Source organism: Trachemys scripta, chromosome 1 (genome assembly GCF_013100865.1).
Source record: "Trachemys scripta elegans isolate TJP31775 chromosome 1, CAS_Tse_1.0, whole genome shotgun sequence".
In the NCBI taxonomy this organism is placed as follows: Eukaryota; Metazoa; Chordata; order Testudines; family Emydidae; genus Trachemys; species Trachemys scripta.
This window is the reverse complement of record NC_048298.1, coordinates 132,676,976-132,698,083: the sequence shown is the minus strand read 5'-3', so window position 1 is coordinate 132,698,083 and position 21,108 is coordinate 132,676,976. Positions and strand designations below refer to the sequence as shown.

General features: G+C 47.9%; 1 protein-coding gene across 2 annotated transcripts in view; it reads left to right on the top strand.

Annotated features, from left to right (window-relative positions):
• Window positions 1-1,695: 1,695 nt before the first annotated feature.
• MFAP5 (microfibril associated protein 5) overlaps window positions 1,696-21,108 on the top strand; it is a 39,986-nt gene continuing 20,573 nt past the window's right edge. The window contains exon 1 of one of the 2 annotated variants that reach the window (XM_034785785.1): window positions 1,696-1,714. The gene's annotated coding sequence lies outside the window, so the exon portion shown is untranslated. Of the gene's footprint in view, window positions 1,715-2,121; window positions 2,195-21,108 lie in introns of those variants that run through there. The other variant, XM_034785765.1, reaches the window with a different exon arrangement.

Sequence of the window (21,108 nt, the reverse complement as noted above, 5' to 3'; positions counted from 1 at the left end):
GAGTCTGGTGGCACCTTAAAGACTAACAGATTTATTTGGGCATAAGCTTTCGTGAGTAAAAACCTCACTTCTTCGGATGCATGCATCCGAAGAAGTGAGGTTTTTACTCACGAAAGCTTATGCCCAAATAAATCTGTTAGTCTTTAAGGTGCCACCAGACTCTTTGTTGTTCTTGTTAAATGTTTACCTTAACTATTCAGTTGGTCACCTAAGTAACAGTACTATTTCTGCCTGTTTGGATGACATAATAATAAATAAGAAATAGAAGGCAAGGCAAAGGCCCCTGTTCAATACCATCCATGTTTGCCCATACCTCTCAGCTATGACACACCCTATTAGTCACCAGGCATCCTCATTCAAGGCCAGGGGTGGCCAACCTATGCCTCCGGAGCCACATGCGGCTCTTCAGAAGTTAATATGCGGCTCCTTGTATAGGCACCGACTCCGGGACTGGAGCTACAGGCACGAACTTTCCAATGGGCCATGGGGTGCTCAACCCCCGGCTCAGAGGCCCTGCCCCCACTCCACCCCTTCTTGCCCTTCCCCTGAGCCTGCAGTGCCCTTGCTCCTCCCCCTCCCCCTCAGAGCCTCCTGCATGCCATGAAACAGCTGATCAGGAGGTGCGGGGTAGGGAGGGAAGCGCTGATCGATAGGGCTGCCAGTGGGCAGGAGCTGATGGGGGCTGCTGATGTATTACTGTGGCTCTTTGGTAATGTACATTGGTAAATTCTGGCTCCTTCTCAGGCTCAGGTTGGCCACCCCGTCCGTTCAAGGCTATGACACTCAACTCAGTAACCTCCTTTCCAATGCATGAGACACAACCATCTGTTATTCTGTGCCCCCATATGTGACACACCATCCAACTCTCACCTCACCTGGGAGAAACTCATCCCATTGCCCTACATTCCTTATGCCCATGATGACAATTCCACTCCCAACCCTGATGTACCCCACTATGTGACAGATGCTCCAGACCCATGTCCACAAGTTTATGATTGACCCTCTCCACCCAGCAACCATATGTGTGTGACAAACCTATTTCCACCTATTGGGTTGTGCTTTTTCACATGACAAGATAGGGTTAGGAGTATGCAAACTGCACACCAGTATGTATAACACATCACTGAGGAAACCTAGGGAGGGGAGGAGCAAAAGAAAATCAGTGGTAGGCGGGAATGGCAGAGAGAAATTGCACGGAAGTCTGGAGACAGGAAGGGGAATGGGGAGTCGCAGAATGGGAAGAAAGGTTAAGAGCAGGCAATTCAATTCTATGCTCTGCAACCCACTGATAGAGATTAATTTATTTGGTGCTCCCATGTACATGTGCATATGAGTAGGCATGTCATGTGACTGTGTAATTACTTGGTTGACTAGTGTGAGTATGTATGACTATGAGTACATCTAAGCAATCTGAGAACAGTGTAGATTTTTAGAGAACTTACTAGAGTCAAGCTTTAAACAGAAACCTAGTTTTAACCTTCAGTTGCCCTGCTATAATCAGGGGGGTATAAGAGTGCATTTGTCTGTGACTGAATGGATGGGGGTGTGCTAGTGTGCAGGGGTACATGACGTTGAGTATGTCAGTGCATGGGATGTTAGTGTGCATGTGGCTGTGTGACTGGGTGTGTTAGTGCGTGGGGGTGCAGTAGTGTATGTGCCAGTATGTTATTGTATCGGAGTGCTCACGAAGGAGTGCGTGTGAGTCTATTACAGTGTGAGTATGCGTGCATTAGTCTTGGTTAGTGTAAGTACATGACTGCATTTGTGTCATTGCATGGTGTGGCAGCGTGTAAGCTGGTTGTTTATGTGCATTGTATTGTGTATGCGCATCTAACTTTACCTCCATATTTTCCCCTGCAGCACTAGCTGTGTAGCAACTGCAGCAGCAGCTCTGCTCTCTGCAGCCTTCACATCACCCAGTGCCAGCCGGCTAGAACCGGCCCCAGCAGCACGGTCTCTGCAGTCAGAGTCAGAATGGCTAAACGCCCGTTTTGCCTTCCCCCTCCCGCTGCTCTCCTCCATCTCTCCTCTGAGCTCAGTGCATGCTGAGCAGAATCACTGAGTTAACTCACAAAATGCCTACGCGCTACTCAGAGACGCAGGCAGGACGGGTGGGGCCGCATCTGGGGGGACGAGATCGGCTGAAGCTAGGGGGAGAAGGAGGGAGGCGGAGGAGAGAGAGGAGCTGGAAAAGGTGCTGCAAATTTATATCTATTTACATTTTTCTCTTTTTCGTGCCTGTTTCTTTCCCCTCTTGAATTCCAGAGCTGGAGACATTCAATCTGTAGAGTTGGGTGTAGCTTAATTAATGGGCTTGGGGAGGGCACTATAACCCATCTGTTAAGCATGTGAAGGGCACAAACTCCTAGAGAGAAGAATTGTTTGGTGTAAACTAGAAATAATGGGATGAAACTGAACCCAGGGAAAAGGTCTGTTATATTATGGAACAGTCTCCCCAGAAAAAGTAGTGCGAGTTCATTTGCTCATGTCATTTAAAACTAGGACTACTGGACAAAACCCTGGAGAGTAACTGTAGTCCTGCACTGGTCCCCAGAGGAATGGGCTAGATGGGACATAACAAGACTGTCTGATTATAACCATTTGAGGGGTCAGGGTGTAGGGACTAGACAGCACACTTTGCTTGGCTAGTAACTTAAAAAGGCCAGAAGCTTGTGATACCATAATTTTGTGTACATTAGAAAAAAGGAAAGATATAATCAGGCAGACAGAGTTACAAATAGACACATAGGGATAGAATTGGAGAATCATGTAGATAGATCAACGGTTCTCAAACTACGGGGAGTGCCTCCCAAGGGAGGTGCAGGAATGTGTCAAAGGAGGCGCCAGCTGTGTGGGTTGTTGTTTTTTTGGAAGAGCTCTGGCTGTCAGCCCCAGCTGGCTGGGGCGCCTGCAGAAGGGCCATGCACACCCAGGAGGGGAGGTGGGGATAAAGGGAACAGCTGGAGCCCTGACACCCAGGCTCAGGCTCTCCTCCCCCGCCTCCTCCCATCCCTCACCAGAAGGCAGCCCAAGCTCCAGGCTCTCCTTCCACCTCGTCCCCCCAAATCCCACACCAGGAGAGGATGGAGCTCCAGCTGTCAATCCCAGGGTGGCAGTAACAGTGCAGATGTAAGGGTGGTAATGGGTGCAGAGTCTGCTGTGAAAAGTGATATTGATGAATATCACTTTTCACATTGCCACCCTTACTTCTGTGCTGCTACTGCTGGCTCAGCGCTGCCTTCAGTATACATACTTGGGGAGGAGGGGCATAAATGACTACAGACACAAAGAAGGGGGACCCAGTCACATACATTTGATAACCACTGACATAGATCAATCTCAAGTCCCCTGCTTAACCAGCCAGTAGTTGGTCCAATGAGGAGGAACAGTGTAGCTGCTGCTAAAATGGCACTGCAGGGAAAGGAAATAATGCTGGTGCATTAGAGAGATGGGAGGAATATGGTGGCCTTTGAGAGAAAGTTTAATTTAGGGGGCACAGAAATGGGCTGAGATTGACGTCTGCAGCTTGCGGTGTTCAGCAGCACTTTGAGAGGACTTTTTTGATGAGACCCCAAGATGTAGAAGGTGGATGGTGGGATGGGACTTGTATGTATCCTCTATCATCCACCTTGTCCTTTTCTTTTCAATTTTCTGCATCCCCATCTTTCTTCCTCTTTTTCTGTCTCTCCATGTCTTTCTCCTTTTGTGTCTTTCTCCTGTTCCCTTTCTGTATGATTCTTTCCTTCAGGCCTCTTCCTCCCCCCCCACTTTGCATCTTTCTGGCCCTCTCTCTTCTCCAATTCCTTCTCTCACTTTCTGTTTCTTTCTACTTTTTTCTTTCTCTATTTCTGCCTTGGGGAAGTGCCTTCTTTCTGTCTCTCCTTCTCTTGTTCTTGTCATCTATTCTCTTTTCTCTCTTTGATTGGCTTGTTCTGGCCCTCCAGCTCTTTCCCACATTGTCCTTCGCAGAATGTTGATGGTATTTCAAGGGGTGGTGGGCATGGTTTGATGCAGGTGCAGAGTGCTGTGTCTTAGGGGCAGGACCGAAAAAGGGATGATAAACATTTGTCCTCTGACCCAAAGAGCTTTATAGAGCATGATAAGAGCCCCTGTAGGTTATCCCAGTTCCCATGATATTTTACATCTGGTATGACAATTGCACTACAATGATGAGTTGGATGGGGGTGAGGGGCTTTTGAGACTAAATTCATTGTTGCAGGGAGTGATCACTCCGTCAGATTGCCTTAAAATTGTCTCCTGGCACTGAGCAAGTGTGGTTATATGTTTGGTGCCCTTTGCCTGCACTAAACAGATGGAGCAGATTGTGAGGACCAGAGGGGGTCTCTCTAGGATATTCTATTCCCTGCGGGGGCAGCATTACACAAGCAGTGATTAGGAGATTGATTGGGGTGTGGGGTGACTCTGCTCCCTTTTCTTCTGCTGCAGCCAGTGAAGGTATGAAGAAGAAAGGAGATGCTTTGCAGAGTGGGCAGAAGTAGGTCACTGCAGCTGGCAGCTGTAGTTGGTGCAGTGTGATGTCGGCAAAAGATGGTGGTGGGAGGGGGGAATGGCCAGAGCGGGGAGTGTGTGGGAGAAGCATCTGAAACAGAGGAAAGGGAATTGTGTGGGAGTCGCTGGGAGGAGTTGCAGGGGCCGGGCAGCCTCCTGCAGGCTGATTGCATGAATACCAGACACACCCTCAATCTCTTTACAGTCCTTCCCCCCACCATCTGCAGCTCCCACTGTGTGCCTGTGTGAGATCTTCTCATGTGACTCAGAGAGAAAGAAAGTAGAAGAGAGTCTGGGCTTGTTTCTCCACTGCTTTGAACCTGGGGCTGTCATTTTTATCTGGGCAAAATGATGTGTGTGTGTAAGATGTCACATGGTGTAGGCAGTGGAGAATCAAGCCTGAGGGGAGAGAAAGAAATTGATGGAAGGAACCAGAGTAAGATGAAGGGATAGAAAAGGATGGATGAAAAAAATGACAGAGAGGCTGATGATGAAAGAGATGCAGTGCAAGATATTAAAAGAAGGGGAAAGGAAGCAGCAGGAAAGAAATCTGGACAGCGAGTAAGAAACAGATGGAGAAAATAGAGAAAAGAACAAAGGCAGGAAAGAAAGGAAGAGAAAAGGGAGGAAGGGAAATGTGATAGGCAAAAATTATCAATGTTATATTCATTGTAATCGCTGCTGTGTATGTGTGTGGGGGGAGGGGTGATCTGCTATTTATAAATGCACCCAGCAAAGGGAGTATGTTCTCATTGCCTCTTCCAGAATTCATGAGGGTATAAACTTTTTCAGCCAACTCTTCCCCCACCATCCCCACCTGCTTCAAAGAAAATCAGTAGTTCTGGCCTTAACAGCTCCACAAGGTGTTGCAGTCCTGGGAACCCTATCCAAAACTCTTCCAGTGCCCCTCAATCCTGACCCGTAGCACCCCTTGCTAGTCCAGTCCCGCCTCAATCTACCAGTTCCTCCTATGCACCTCACTCTTTACCTGCAGTACCCCCTGTTATTCCATCATGCTTCCCCTTACCCCACCCCCAGCAGCTCTGCTTATGCATCTTGGTTTTAATCCGCAGCACCTCCTGCTATTCCCACACTGAGACCTATGCATAGCTCTGCTGATGCACCTTGACTCTGGCCAAAGATCATATTGTAATCTTCCTCTCGAGTACAGTGAAAATATGTTTCAATAGACTTTTCAGTTTGCATTACTTGACCTTTTGTATGTTTCTACATTTGTGTCATAGCCCTGCCTGCTATAGTTTCAGAAAGAGAAAGAGAGAGAGCTCTGGTACTATTGTGTATTGTTATATGGTTATAATTTGTACCACATAAGAATGCACTCATTTCTCTTTCTTTCTCTCTCTCAGCCATTCTCCTGTTGCTCTTGTGGCAGCCTCCATCCTCTGCCAGAGCCCATTCTGTCTTGCGCCTCTTTTGGCTCCATCTTTCAGAACTCTGCTCTCCAAGCTGCTCAGCCAGTCAGAATGGTGCAGTAGTCTGCAGACACACACCCCCTCCCAGACATCTCCGCCCCCTCTCCTCTTGTGCTCAGTCCCCACTCTCTCCTTCCTGCCCTGTCGCTGGCAGTGTGACTACTCCTCCCTTCCCTGCAGTGATCCCAGCCCTTACTGCAGTGCAATCCATCACTCCCGACCAAGGTCTGTGTGTGAGTGGAGGGGGAGATCCTGATTGCGAATGGCATTGGGGGTGGGCATGGAATGTAACAGTCTCCTTTGCTAAAAAGGGAGAAAGGGCTCTCAGAATACAAACCCTTCTGGAACAGAAACCTCCTGCCCCATTCCTAGATACTTTATTTAGTCAGTCAGTTCCTGTGTTTCTTTGAAAATAATGTCTCTGCCAACATTCCAGTGAAGGTGACAGAAAGGAAACCAAGGAGACAGACAGAAAGCAAGAGGTACAAAAAGATGCATACATAAAGAGAAACCATAAGAAAGAGCACAGAAAAGAGAGAAAGGACTGGGGGGGGGGTACATACAGAGAAGGGAAAAGGAACAGAGGAAGAAAAACAGGGAGAGAGAGAGAAGAAAAGACAGGTACAGAAAGAAATGAGAAAAACACAGGAAGCAACAAGAATGAAAGAGAGGGAAGGACACAAGTGACAGAAGGAAAGAGGGAGCTGAAGAGTGATATATAGATAAAAGAGGGGAATAGATTGATGAGAGGAGATCATTTGAATTTTTAAGTGTTTTTATTAACAGGCAAAACAAACATATTCTGAAGTGAATGTAAATATTTTCCACAGCCACATTTAGACGGGATTAACACGCTTTTTAATTCTGAATGAAGGAACAACTACAGATGAGGATATTATTAGTGGACAATAAAAATTATCTTTTCTCCAAAGTACCTCCTCTCCCTCTCCTCCTCACTCTTGTGAGCTACTGGGGCACTTCAAAGATAGCTTCAGTGATAGATAAAAGAGATGAATTAAAACATCAGTGAAGTCTACATTTAGGCCTTGACTACACTGGGATTGTAGTCACCCGGGGAACTGCACCAGTGCAAACATCTAATGCTGGTTTATGCTGGTGCAGAATGATCTGCACTGCTGCAACTTACCTCAGTTTCGAACTGGGGTAAATTACACCATAGCAACCCCTTAATGATGTGTGTGTATATATATTTACACCAGTACAGTTCCAGGAAGTGGCAATTCTAAAAGATGCTATACATTGAGTAGGAACATGCATGGCATTGGGGGTTGGAGAGGAAGTCCTTCTTCGGGCAGAAGAAGCTCCCAGGAAGAAAGGAGGAGGATGCCCTCAAGCAGGGAGCTAGGGAGGAAAGAAAACACTGGCATAACTTCCTCCTATCTCACAGGGGTGGGGGAGGGAGAATATGTGTCTGAGCTCTGAGAATCTCAAAACATTTGGCCAAACCTGGGGGCTTTGCATCTCATGTGACAAAGAAGGATGCTTGACTCAGTGTGTTCACACTCAGTATGTGGAGCTGCATGCATATTGGCTGAACTCTCTCAGCCTCCCTTGTGGGCCCCAGAAGGGTTCTCCAGCCTGTCAGAACTGGTCTTGATAAAGCAGAGGTCCAGGTGGAGAGAGTTCTACATCCTCAAGGCCATCACAGTAAAGGCAGAATCACCTGCGAAACAGAAAAGGATCAGGACCAAACTCCCATGAACTTTGGGGATCTGAATTTCATAGCTGTCCCCATCTTTAAACTGGGGTAAACACCCCAAATTTAGGAGAAGATTGGATCTGACTTTGAACTCTGTGGCTTAGGTCCATCTCTACTGCCAGCATAGGGCACAATAAGGGAATGACTCAAAAGATGGTGTCAGAGCTCAGGTAATCATTGATCCTATAAGAAGCTGTCTGGCTCCCAGGAATATTCCCCTTGCCTGCCTTGACTCAAATGAACACACAGTGTTACATTATTGAAATGATACATTCAAACATGTTACAGCAACTCATTAATTTCTCATTGCTGAGACATAGTAACCAGGCATTAAGTTACAAGTATATGTGAAGTCCAGGGAGATGCCGAGATAGAGAGAATGAAATTAGCTGGCATTGATGGCTTCCCAAATGCATTACAGACTTTATAGTCAGGGATCATTCGCCCACCCACTGAAAAGCAGTGATCTCTGGGGTGGAAAGCATCATGAGAGTTTGAATTGGCCTGGGGCAGTTGGTTTTGTTTTGCAACCAAAATATTACACTGCCTGCACGACAACTTCCCTAGCAACATGTTGTGAGGTTAGGGTCAATACTGACTCAGAGGGAAGAGCACCCCTTGCTGAGCCACTTGCACTACTCCTTGACACGTGGAACCCCATCAAACCACACTAAAGCTTTGGGGATCTGAACACCCCTATGGCTCAGAGGGGAGAGTTTCCCTGTGGCACAGCAGCCCCTAGCATTATATTGGGTCACTGGGTTCAGCACTTTTCCCTCTTGAGTCACCCATATCACTACATGCATTCACCAAGATTAACTTGGAGGTCCCCCAGATCTACTTTGCCGGGGTAAGATGCCTGCAGCCAAGTGAAAGAAAGAGGGGAGATAGGCAGATATTGAGGGAGATTTTTGAGTTTTCTGGAGGTGATCAGATCTTTGAAATATCAAGTTTCAAGGGGAAGGACTGTGGAGAAAAATCACAGATTCTTCTTCCCCCAAAACCTCCCAACTAAAGAAATGCAGAACCAGGTCACTCAGAAGCAGAGATAAACTGAAAGGAAGAGCCATAAAAATTAAATTGACTAGGGACCCTAGTTCTGAAGGTATATAATGGAATCATAGTGAACTATGATATGTGGAGTGCTGCAGCTCCCTCCAGTGTCCACTAAGTGCAAGGGCACCATCCTCTATACTTTTTTCATTTACATTTGTCCTATTTATAAAATATTGAATTTCCTCCAAGCATATTCACAATAAATAGCAATAAATTCATTGGCATTGAAGGCTAAACCAATGCTAACTAATATCACAAAGTCATTCTCCCTCAACCCCCAAGCCTCCAACTCCCCTGGGTAAACAAATGAGCCTTGCAACTTGCCTGGAAATTCAAAAACCTCAGGCCCTGTTGGACCAAGTTGGAAGGGAAAGGGCAGGGAGATGGGGGAGGAGGGGAGGAAACTGAATCCAAGTTGATGACCCCTCACTAAGAACAGCCTGCCCATAGCTCCCCAGAGGTTTAAAACTGAGGGTTGTTAACCCAAATGCCATGTCTGATTTCGGATGCTGTGGAGAACACAATGAGAAGTTTCTGAGTTATAAGAGACTCAAACCACAAAGGGATTTAGACATCAAAACCAACCACCTTGAATTTTTTATGTGGAGCATGGGTATAATATGGTCTCTATGGGAAACACGTTCTGTGCCATCTGAAGTTTCTACATGCTTTTCAGGAACTCAATTTGTAGAGCACATTGCAGTGATTCAGCGTAGAGAGCAAAGGCCTGAATTACTGAAATGAGGTCCAGGTTCAAGAGAAAAAGTTGCCACCTCCTAGACACGCACAGGTGGACAGAAGCACTCAGGGGCCTTGGCTACACTTACCAGCTAGTTCGACGGCTGGAAATCGAAGTTCTGGGTTCGACTTATCGCGTCTAGTCTGGACGCGATAAGTCGAACCCGGAAGTGCTTGCCGTCGACTGCGGTACTCCAGCTCGGCGAGAGGAGTACCGCGGAGTCGACGGGGGAGCCTGCCTGCCGCGTGTGGACCAAGGTAAGTTCGAACTAAGGTACTTCGACTTCAGCTACGTTATTCACGTAGCTGAAGTTGCGTACCTTAGTTCGAATTGGGGCGGGTAGTGTAGACCAAGCCAGGGACATCACTGCTGTCTTGAGATCTAGAAACAGCCAAGGCTCCAAGAGTCTCTTTTTACCCAGGTGCCAGGTATCACCTCCACTATTTCTCTTTGTTGCTTCATCACCTTATTGGCATCTCCTCTCTCTTGTCTGGATTGAGTTGATACTAACTAGCCCTCATATAAACCCCAGTCTTGGCCATATATAAAGAATTGCATTGGCTGGCTGCAATGGAACAGATTGATAGCAATGTAGCCCAGAATGCCTCATTAGCTCCCCTAATGACTGCAGGGCTCCTGTAATTCCTTCCACCTTCTGCCCTCCTTCCACTGTCCCCTGGGACCAGTTGTCCCCTTCCTAGCTCTTTGGAAGGGCCGGAAGTGGGAAGGACCAGCTAGCCACTGACTTAATTTTTCATCTCCAGTGGGGGCTTTTCTGAAGGCTCTCTAAGGGCGGGAAGTGCTGGCTCACCCACTGCAGCAGTTCTGCACCAGTAGGGGCAGGTAGCGCCCCACCAGGCCTGGTGTGGTAACTAGGCCACATGGAGGATTTCCCTAGCACCTGTGCACTATGAATTATTGGGTTAGCGTGCATTTCCTAGAGAACCACTGAGGGTTACGTAGTTACAATTCTATGCCTCATGGGGCACTGCCTTCCCCTACAAGGTTTTCATCGCCTGCTGCCTTATTAGTGAGGGACCTTGGGCTACTTCCTGCCCTTCCTTCCTTGGGATTGGCTGCAGGACTGTGACCTGGCAGCTCCCTTGAACCAGGGAGATGGGGGATGATTGGCCAGCCAATGCCTCCCAAGATTCAAAGGAAGGAGCTGTGAGGTACAGGAGGCAGTAGTAGGGGAAGGAGGTCACTGAGCACCATCTCCAAGTGAGCAACAATAAATAGGGAGGCCTCAGGCCCTGTTAGGGGAAGAGGTAGGGAAGCTGGCCAGCTGAGAGTGGAGAGAGAGGATTTTCCAGAGGGGGGAGGGAGAGGTCATGACTTTGCTCCCTCAGGCTCACAAAACATATTGGAAATTTTAAGGCAAGGCTGTTTAAGTGCATTCAAGTTATGATATGAATGGTCACACAATCTCTCTTTCTTCCCCTTTCTTTTACTGTCCCTTCTATCTGTTCCTCCACTCCTACTCTTTCTTTCACCTTCCCCATCTCCCTAATAGCAGCCAAAATGGCAAATGCAATGCAGAAATTTCTCCTCATTCCTCCTGTACATTCTGATTCTTGCTGTCTCTCCCCACCACACACAGTCCAGTTCCCTAGGGTGAGCCCCCTCCCATAGCCCATTTTGCCAAAGCAGCTAGTGAAGGGAGGATGCTTAGCTTTCTAGCTCCTGGCTCATGGACCCAGGGTGATGTCATCACTCTCTCTGCCAGCTGATTCGCTGGCTGCCAGGCACTCCATCTGTCAGCTTTCCATGAAAATCATGCATCTTAGTTCTGGGCTTTTTCTCTCCTCTCCTTTGTTTATCTGACCCTGCTTTCTCTGTTCCTGGGATCTTTTTGTGCTCTCTTCTTGAAATACATATGTGGCCATCTAGGATTTCACGGTTGTCACCTTGCTCCACTCTTTGGCCACTTGGAACATCACAGCAGCAGTAGAGATGGAACTGCATTCCTCCTGCTCCAAAAGCACAGGAACTGACCACTTAAGCTAAAGGAGACTTTCCATTAGCTGTTACCAGTATAGGGTGTATGACATAAAGTGCAAGAGTCCTGTTTTCAGTAGAGGTCAATGGTACATGTATAAGGCATCTGATTTTAGGTTTTAACAGATAAACATTGGTAATCCCCCCACCCCCCAAAATTATAAATTGGTGTTTACCTAATAAACACTGGAAATGGTTACTCAATTCATGTTGACTTCACCCTTTTCCCAGTGTAATTTGTGTATAAAGATGATATCCCTGCTCCCTGGCTTGTATTTAAAGGCTTGTCTACGTGGAGCAGTAATGCAGACTATGCAGAGATCTGATTTCTAAAACACACCAACATGTTGCAAATTAGTTGGGTGTATAGACCCTTCTTGGGGCACACTAAAAGTTCCTAGTGTGATTTAATGTAGTGCTATTTCAAACAATATTATGTGTATATACAAAGTGAGAGTTCAGAAACCCCCTGATTTTTGGAAACCTATATAGAACTCAAAAATAGCTACAAAATAAACCCCGAAAATGAACTTAATAAACCCCCCAAAGCAGAACTCCTATGAATGTACATCTAGCCAGTTTATTACAATGTATATGATTTCCCTACTCATTGCTCTTGTGCTAACTTATGTTCTTTGAATGATCCTGAATTCCTCATAGATTCATTGCTTGTTACAGCACAGTGATGGAGCCAGGACTCAGAACCAGGATATATATCTGGAATTCTAAAGTCCTGTGGGATATTAGTGGAAAATAAACTTTGAATATAATTCCTTCTCAAACTGTAACAAATTCCTTTAAAGAATGATTCGCTCAGGTCCCCAAATATTTCTGGAAATGGAAACAAGTGTTACATTTGGGGATATTCAGGGATGGAGAGAAAGAAAAATGAGGGAGATATATGAAAAAATAATACCTAGAAAGAGTTACAGAGGGAAGGAGCAAGAAAGGTAGTCAGAAAAAGGTACAATGGGAGATTAACAGAGGAGGTAGGTTGTGGGGGGGAGGGGGAAGAGAGAGACTTTTTGACTTTTAAAACACTTTTAGTAATATCAGTGCAGAAACACAGCAAAAACAAAAATACAAATTCAAAAACAGTTGCCAACCCCTGAACAGTACAAAGTGCAATTCCAATAGTCTAACACTGAATAAATTGATCCAAATAGCTTAAAAGTGTATAATATCTAAACTCCAGAAGAAGGCGTAAAACCACTAAAAACCTAAAAAAAAAACCAAAGAACATCACCAATCCCAGTACCAAATAATTTACATCTACTTTTTAAAATGACCATCTTTGCTTGACCCAAAATAAACTTTGCAAGGCATATCACAGATCTATTTGTGAACCTAAACTTAACAGTCAAAATAAATACAGTAGGAGAAAAATCAAGAACAATAACCACAAAATCCCTGAAGTAAAACAAATAATGGCTGTAACCTGGAACAAATAAGAAATGTATGAAAAATAGTCTCCTCTGTGTGTCAGAAAGGGCATGACAGGGACACCTGTGGAGTCAAAAGTTGCACAAATACGTTCGTGGCAATAGCAACGTGAAGAATTCTCCATTGGAGATCACCTATCCTCTTTGCGATTAGAGGCTTGTTTACTGTTCACCAGGACTGGATGGGTGGAGTCCACCACCAGAAATTGTTTTCCCCATACTATATCGGGATCATCAACAAGCATTCAAAAATGATGTATCTTTACCACAAGCCTAAACAGTGACTTATGGCCTAAGATATTATAAATAAGTTCAGAAGACCCATTGAAGGCAAGCAAGCTGCTAAGCTCGTCACCATCCCAATCCACAGCAGGATCAACAGGCAGGAAAATGGAAGCATTAGTATAATCAGGAATGTTTCCCTCAAGGAGGCAACTGTCCAGACTGGCAATATTGCTCCTAGGAAGTGCTGATTCCAACTCTGATAAAAAAAACCAAGAAACCCAACAAACGGAATGAAAACCACGCTTGACAGCCAACATATCAACTGAGACCCACGTAAAATGGTAAAAGTAATTAAATGAACCAGTTTTGTTACAAGTGCTACAATAAGGGAAGAGACAAGATTCCTAGAAACAAGACTAGGAATGTGCATGGCAGGGTTATAAACAAGGTATTCAGCAGGCAGTCCTGGGAACTCCAGCTGCCTGTCCTGTTGCCTCAGCTTAAAAAAATCTCCAAAAACGGGGTAACACCTCTAAATTGAGGCGCCCAGGGTTCAAAAAATGTTCCTGATCAGAATCCAAATCCCCTGCAGACCAAAGAAATGCAAAAGTCAGTTGCTTCCAAGAAACAGGCTTATTCCCAAACAACAGCTGTTACAGAGACTGTAACTGAAAAGTAGTGACTCTGCTCAAAGGATCAATGAGACCTTGACCCCCTCGCACAACAGGCAGATACAAAACACTCTGCCTCAGCCAATGATGGCCATCCCAGCAAAAGTCCAAATTAATCTTCTGAGCTTTTTCTTAAAAGAGTGGAAGGGGATCCAAAACAATACATTTGTGCCACAACATAGAGGCAGTTAAATTATTAATGACTAACATCTGCCCTCAGAAGGAAAGTTGAGGCAAACATCATTTCCACTTTTGCAAGTTCCTCTCCAACTTGTTCATAACTCCCTGCCATTTCCAACTCAAAATATCATCAAGTTCCAGCACAATATCCAATGCATTAAAGCCAGTTTGGCTCCACAGTAGTGTCCCCGGCAAAATTGGAAGGTTGGAGATTATCCAAATCCTCAGCAGCAGTGTCTCACTCTTCCAATTTATGTGAGCTAAGGAAGCCAGCTCAAAAGAACGCTGACATCCAGTCAAAACCTGGACATCGCAATTACGAGTAATAAACACAATCACATCGTCAGCAGGTGTGGAGATTTGCACCAGAGAACAAGCTGGAACAGGGAGAGAAAGGCCAGAAAGGTCCTTTTGCAACATGCATAATTCACAGCAAAGCTCCTAATCCCCACAGGATCTGAAAGCACTTGGCCCAACAGTGTCTGAAAGTGGGCAATAATCTTCTGCTCTTCATGTTTCTTTTCCAGGCCAAAGAAAAACTGAGTAGGTGCATCCATTTGAGAAAGGCCCTGAAATTGGGCCCTGACCAGTATACCTGGAACTTTGCTATCCAACAAGTTCTGCAAGAGCAGTTTTTTATAGTTCAAGCTCTCAGACAATTCAGCATCATTACTGCCATGAAAGGCTTTTTCAAGTTCCACAATCCTCAACTCTAACTCCTCTATACTGCCGCAGAGGCCCAGGGTTGTCTGCTGTGTGCATTGCTGACAAAAACATTGAATATTAATTTTATCCATCTCCCTCCATTGCCTCCAAGAGGAGAAAACATCCTTTGAGGCAACCCAGACTCCCCAAAAGTAATTGAAGAGTCCCAAAAGTGAACATATTGTAGAAGGTGAGTGTTAAAATGCCAGCGTGGACGATGGTCTTGCTTAGAAGGAAGAGACAACACAAATAAGACGAAACCATAATCTGAAATCCCAGTAGGGACAATGCAACTAGAAAGCAAACAAGACCAATGATGAATTAAAACATAAAAAAGATCCAAATGGGCCATAGAGAAAGAGCTGGCACTAGCACTCAACCATGTGTACTGCGGTGCATTAGGGTGAAAATGTTGCCGCACAACAGTCATGCCAGAAGCCTGTTAAAGTTACAAGTCACTGAGCAGACAGAGGATGAGGTTCCAAATGATTCCTATTCAGTCTCTCATTAAGAGTACAATTACAATCACCCCCCAAAATTAAAATCGCATTTGTCAATCAGTTTGTCAAAACTGATTGACTGAGGAGGAAAAAAACAAAAATAAACCACACCCTGTCTTTCTCTACAGTAGAAGCATAGACATTAATAATAATAATAAAAAAAAAGATGATATTGCTCAAAAGTAGCTCAAACTGTCAATATATGGCCTGGAACAACTTCCTGCACAACCACCAATCAGGCTTCATGTTGTCCACAGAGAGACAGGCAGTCTCTGTACCTGCAGTGAAACCATGACCCAGAAAAACATCCCCTCTCCAATCAGCAAGCCAATCAGTTTGGTTGCTAGCCTCTGTGTGGGTCTCTTGAAAAAATAAAAATGTCCACCTTTTTCTGGGGCAGATACTCAGAAAGAGCCACACTTTTTTAATGTCCCTCCACCCATTCACATTCAGAGAGCCACATACAAATGTATCCATCAGACCAGTACTCATTAGAAAAAAAAAAAAAACAGAAAACCCCTCCTCCCTCCCAAATCTCAAATAAAAACACCACATTTTCCTATATCCATTAATCCCCAACATTTCCACTGGTCAAAGAGACACGCACTTTGATCATCAGGTTTTTTTCAATCTGTAGCACTTCTGTTTGTCAAACTCAGACACAGAGACATGTCTCATAGTATGCTGAGCAGACAACACAACAAGACTAAGCTCAGGAAACCAGTCTGACACCTCTACTCCACATTTCCTTTTAGCCACAGCCAGAAACCTACCAATAGCATCCAGGGTATGTCTCCTGTCAGGCATTCAGGGCCCAGGAATCTGAGGTCATCATCCTCCACATTCTCAGGCTCAGAATCACTGCTGAGGGTTTGGGGGGGGGGGGGGACCTCAGAGAAACTGGAGGGATAGAGCTACTGGACCAAGGGGGCAAAACTAATACCTGAGAATTCTCCGTGTCTCCAACCTCAGCAGCACCCTGAGCAGTGTGCTCTCTACCCTGCCCAAACTAGCCTGCTTCATTGTACCCTCAGAAACTGGAGCTCTCTTCACAGTCAATGGCCATTTTTTGCTTTGGGGCTTTGCCAGCAAGCCAGAATCCACAGCCCAGGCCGTGGATTCCAGAGCCTCCATTACGCAGTTAGGCTCAGGCTGGGAGGCCACTGAATCAGTAGCCACAGAACCAGTAATGCCATCTATCCCAGGCTGTAAAGGGGCACTAATGCCCCTCCCCAACGTCCCAGAGACATCTGGAGCCTGTTGGGACCCAATCTCTGCCCCAGCCACCTCACTCTGTGCTTCACTCCCTGTGGCCGGCCGCTTAGACATGCGGCCTGCGGGGCAGAGGCCACCAAGCCCCCTACCTGGGTCACTTCCTATCGTATTCTCAGCCCTCTCCACAGTCTCAACAAGGGTTGGCTTATGAACTCACGGAGAGGAGGGTGGTTCTCACTGACTGTGATTCGGAGACTCTTCTCCTTCAGCTGCAGCCCCCCGGTTCCCTGTCTCCATAGGGTTTTTTTGTGGCTCTGCAGAAGGGTCTGGTGTAGGCAGTGTGCTGCTCCAGCAGGCTCTCTGCAGGAGTTATCAGCATAGGATTGCTCCCTTGCTCTGCTCACCCTGACTGAGCTGGACCGTTCCCTTTTGAGCTCTGCCTCCACTGTGAGCATGTCCAGCAGGTACAGCTGGGCATGACCTTCTGGGCCCAGAGCTGCTTGTTAACCCTTGGCTCCCCATTGTGGGGCTTATATACCCCATCACACACGATCCCGTTCAGGCTAAGACTGGAAGGTGAGTCTTCCTCCTGCAACCACCCTCCATCCTGATAAAAAAAATCAGCATTTGTGTGTGCCTGTTGGTGACGAAGTACCTGGAAGTCGTAGGGCTCCAGGAAGAGGTACCACCTCATGATCCAGGTGTTGGATCCTTCATGGAGTTTATCCAGTGGAGGCAGGGCATAGTCTATGATGAGTAGGAAGGAGTTCCCTAGGAGACAGACTCATTGTCTTTAAGATCAGAAGAGACCATCATGGTCATCTAGTCCAGGAGTTTTCAATATGCGATTTGTGCATCCCCGGGAGGTGGGGTCCACAGACTATGTGTAAGAGGTCCGTGAAAGGTTGTCATTACCATACATCAGTGGTTTTCAACCTGTGGTCTGCAGATCCCTGGGGGTCCACAGACTATGTCTAAGATTTTCAAAGGGGTCCGTACCTAAGTTTCCTGTAAGCTGCACGGCCACGCAGCAGCCTATTTAGCACCACGCAGGTGCTCAGGGAACCCGCCCGGCTGGGACCTGCTGGAACCGGGGGAGAGGCATCTTTTCCCCGGCCTGAATCCAGCCCCAGCCCCAGCCCCAACCTAGCCAGGCCCACAACCTGCCACAGCCAGGGCAGGAGCGCCCCTCCCCTGGCCCCAACTCAGCTCTGGACCTGATGGGGGAGGGGTGGCCCAAACCCAGCCCTGGCCCAGACCTACTGGGGCAGGGGCACCCCTCCTCAGCCCCAACTCAGCCCCGAATCTGCCACGGCCAGGGCACCCCTCCCCCGGCCCGAACCCACAACCCAGACCTGCTGCGGCCGGGGCACCCTCCCCGGCCCAAATCCAGGCCCGACCTGGACCTGCTGCAGCTGGGAAAGGAGTGGCCCGAACCCAGCCCTGGCCTGGACCTGCCACGGCTGGGGCGCCCCTCCCCTAGCCCCAACTCAGCTCTGGACCTGATGGGGGAGGGGTGGCCCAAACCCAGCTCTGGCCCGGACCTACCGGGGCAGGGGCACCCCTCCCCAGCCCCAACTCAGCCCCAAATCTGCCACAGCTGGGGTGCCCCTCCCCCGGCCCAAACCCATAACCCAGAGACAGCCCGGACACCTGCCACAGACAGGAGAGGGGCACCTATCCCACGGCCCCAGACCTGGAGCTGCCGTGTCGGGGAGAGGCGCCTCTCCCCACCAGTCCAGGCACTGCTGCAGGAAGAGAGAGCTGTGGGGAGTCCTCTCTTCCCACCGTAGCCCTGAAGCACCCTCCTGCACTGCAAACCCCTCATCCCTGGCCCCAGCCAGAGCCTGGACCCCCAGCCAGAGCCCTCACCCCAACCCTCTTCCCCAGCCCTGAGCCCCTCACCCTCGGCCCCACCCCGGAGCCCACACCCCCAGCTGGAGCCCTCAAACCCCTGCACCCCAACCCTCTACCCAAGCCCTGAGCCCCCTCCCAAACTCCAAACCCTTCGGCCCCACCCCTACCACATGAATTTTTTTATGTACACCAATATGAAGGTGATATCACCTCCATATTGGTGCACATAACAATTCATTCTGGATGTGTGGGAAAAATTAGAGGGAATACTGGTCCTTACCTCCATTTAAAAATTTTTAGGAGTCCGCAAATAATAAAAGGTTGAAAACCAGTGATCTAGTCTAATCTTTTGCACATTGCAGGTCACAGAACCTCACCCACCCATTCCTGTAATAGACCCCTAATCTCTGGCTGAGTTACTGAAGTCACAGAATGACAGAAATGTAGGAGAGGCGCCTCAAAAGGTCATCTAGTCCAGCCGCCTGATCTGAGGCAGGTCAAAGTATACCAAGACCATCCCTGACAGGTGTTTGTCCAACCTTTTCTTAAAAACCTCCAGTGACAGGGATTCCACAACCTCCCTTGGAAGCCTGTTCCAGTGCTTACCTATCCTTACAGTTAGAAAGCTTTTCCTAATACCCTAGCTGCAGATTAAGCCCAATACTTCTTGTCCTATCTTCAATGGAGATGAAGAACAATTGATCACGATCCTCTTTATAACAGCCTTTAACATATTGGAAGACTTTTATCAGGTCTCCCCTCAGTTTTCTTTTCTCAAGACTAAACATGCCAAGTGTTTTTAACTTTTCCTCATAGGTCAGGTTTTCTAAATATTTTTTCAGTTTTGTTGCTCTCCTCTGGACTCTCTCCAGTTTGTCCACATCTTTCCTAAAGTGTGGTGCTCAGAATTTGACATAGCACTCCAGTTGAGGCCTCACCAAGTCCTCAGATCATCATTAGGGCTACGATTTTGTCACGGAGGTCATGGAAGTCACAGACTCCGTAACTTCCAGAGACCTCCATGACTTAAGCCTCCAGCACCTGGGAGCTGTAGGGTCCCTCGCCACCCCTGGCAGCTGGGAACTTCAGGGGCCAAGCTCCCAGCCGCAGAGGGCAGCAGGGGTGCCCCGCAGCTCCCAGCTGGGGCAGGGGGCAGGGATGCCCTGGACCTCCCAAGCAGCGGGGGGCAGGGATGCCCCAGAGCTTCCAGGCTGTGGGGAGACCCTGAGCTCCTGGCCACTGCGGGCGGCAGAGCCCCCGTGAGCTCCATGCTACTGCGGGGGTGCTCCGCAGCTCCCGGCTGCTGCGGAAGCCCCAGAGCATGGAGCCGCCATGGGCGGCTGGGGTGTCTCAGAGCTCCCGGCTGCCACAGGCAGTCGGGGTGTCCCGGAGCTCCGAGCCGCTGCGGGCCACCAGGGTGACCTGGAGCTCTGAGCCCTGCCGTGGGCAATGGGGGGACCCTGCAGCTCTGAGCCAGGCCCTCCTGGGTGATTTGGGGAGCCTGCAGCTCCCCATTTTGTCATGCATATTTTTAGTAAAAGTCACAGATAAATTCACAGAAGCCTGTGACCTTTCTTTATTCATAGAATCACAGGACTGGAAGGGACCTCGAGAGGTCATCTAGTCCAGTCCCCTGCACTCATGGCAGGACCAAGTGCCTGTAATCTATCTGTGACTTTTACTAAAAATATGCATGATAAAATCTTAGCCTTAATCATGATTTAACAAGTAGTTTAAACCTGTAAGTGACCCATGCCCCACTCTGCAGAAGAAGGTGGGGAATAGCTTCCAGGTATTGTGTTGCATAGTCCACGATCAAATAATATGTGCTTTTCTCAAGGGGCCCCACTAAATGCCCACCCATTCAAAGGGTACTCCCACCACTGGGAGTGGAACTAGGGTGTCCCTTTGGGTCCTCCCAGCTGACATTCAGAGCATGAGGCACAAAAATTGCATATTTCTCTGTGTATCCCCGGCCAGAAGAACTTGAGGGCCACTCTCTTCAGCGTCTTTTCCCTCCCCAAGTGAGCCACACACAGCACTGAGTGTGCTGGGTGGAGAACCAGCTGGCGGAACTTTTTGGGGACCAGGAGCTGTCTCTTGCATTTGGGGGTCCCACATTACCCTGTACAGCTTCCGGAGCTTGAAGTGGGGCCACTACTTCAGTTGTCGAGATTTATGCTTCTTTCCATCAGAGAAGGCTATCTGCTCCCATGCCCAGCTCAGAGTCTGGTCCTGTTGCTGTTCCTACATGAAATCTTCATTCTTAGATAGCCATATAGGACTTACACCTTTAGGTGGCCCTGAGCTAGCAGTCAGCTGGGTTGACATTCCTGGCTGACAGGAGGTACCTTCCCCATGGTCTTCCATCTTGCCCTGCCCCATAAACTACCTCTGGGATTGGGTTGGTTTCTATTGGGGGGGTCTCCGCTCCACCATTTCAGGACCCCCCTAACCATTTTCAGTCCTTCCTTAGTATCCTGGGGTAGACCAGGGTGCCCAATAGCCTTATCCAGTAGGTCTTGGTGTAGCCCCTTACCCTCAGCTGCACTTCCGTAGTGGGGTAGGGTTAAATGTCCCAGTGTATGCACTGGAGATGGATAGGAGTGCCTGACATGTCGAGAGACTCAACGAAGTTTTCTTGCACGATTGTTTCGTTGCATCCTGAGTCTACCAGGCCTGTTACCTTAGGCCCAATGACCCATGCTAGGATTAGCATCTTGGCTGGGTTCTGTCTGCAAGCCCTAGTGCATGCAGTCCAGGTCTGGCCATAGCAGTCCATAAAATGGCATTCCTACCTAAAATGTCCTTTCTGTCCACACTCAAAACAGTTGCCCTTTGGAGCTGCAGCTGGCTGG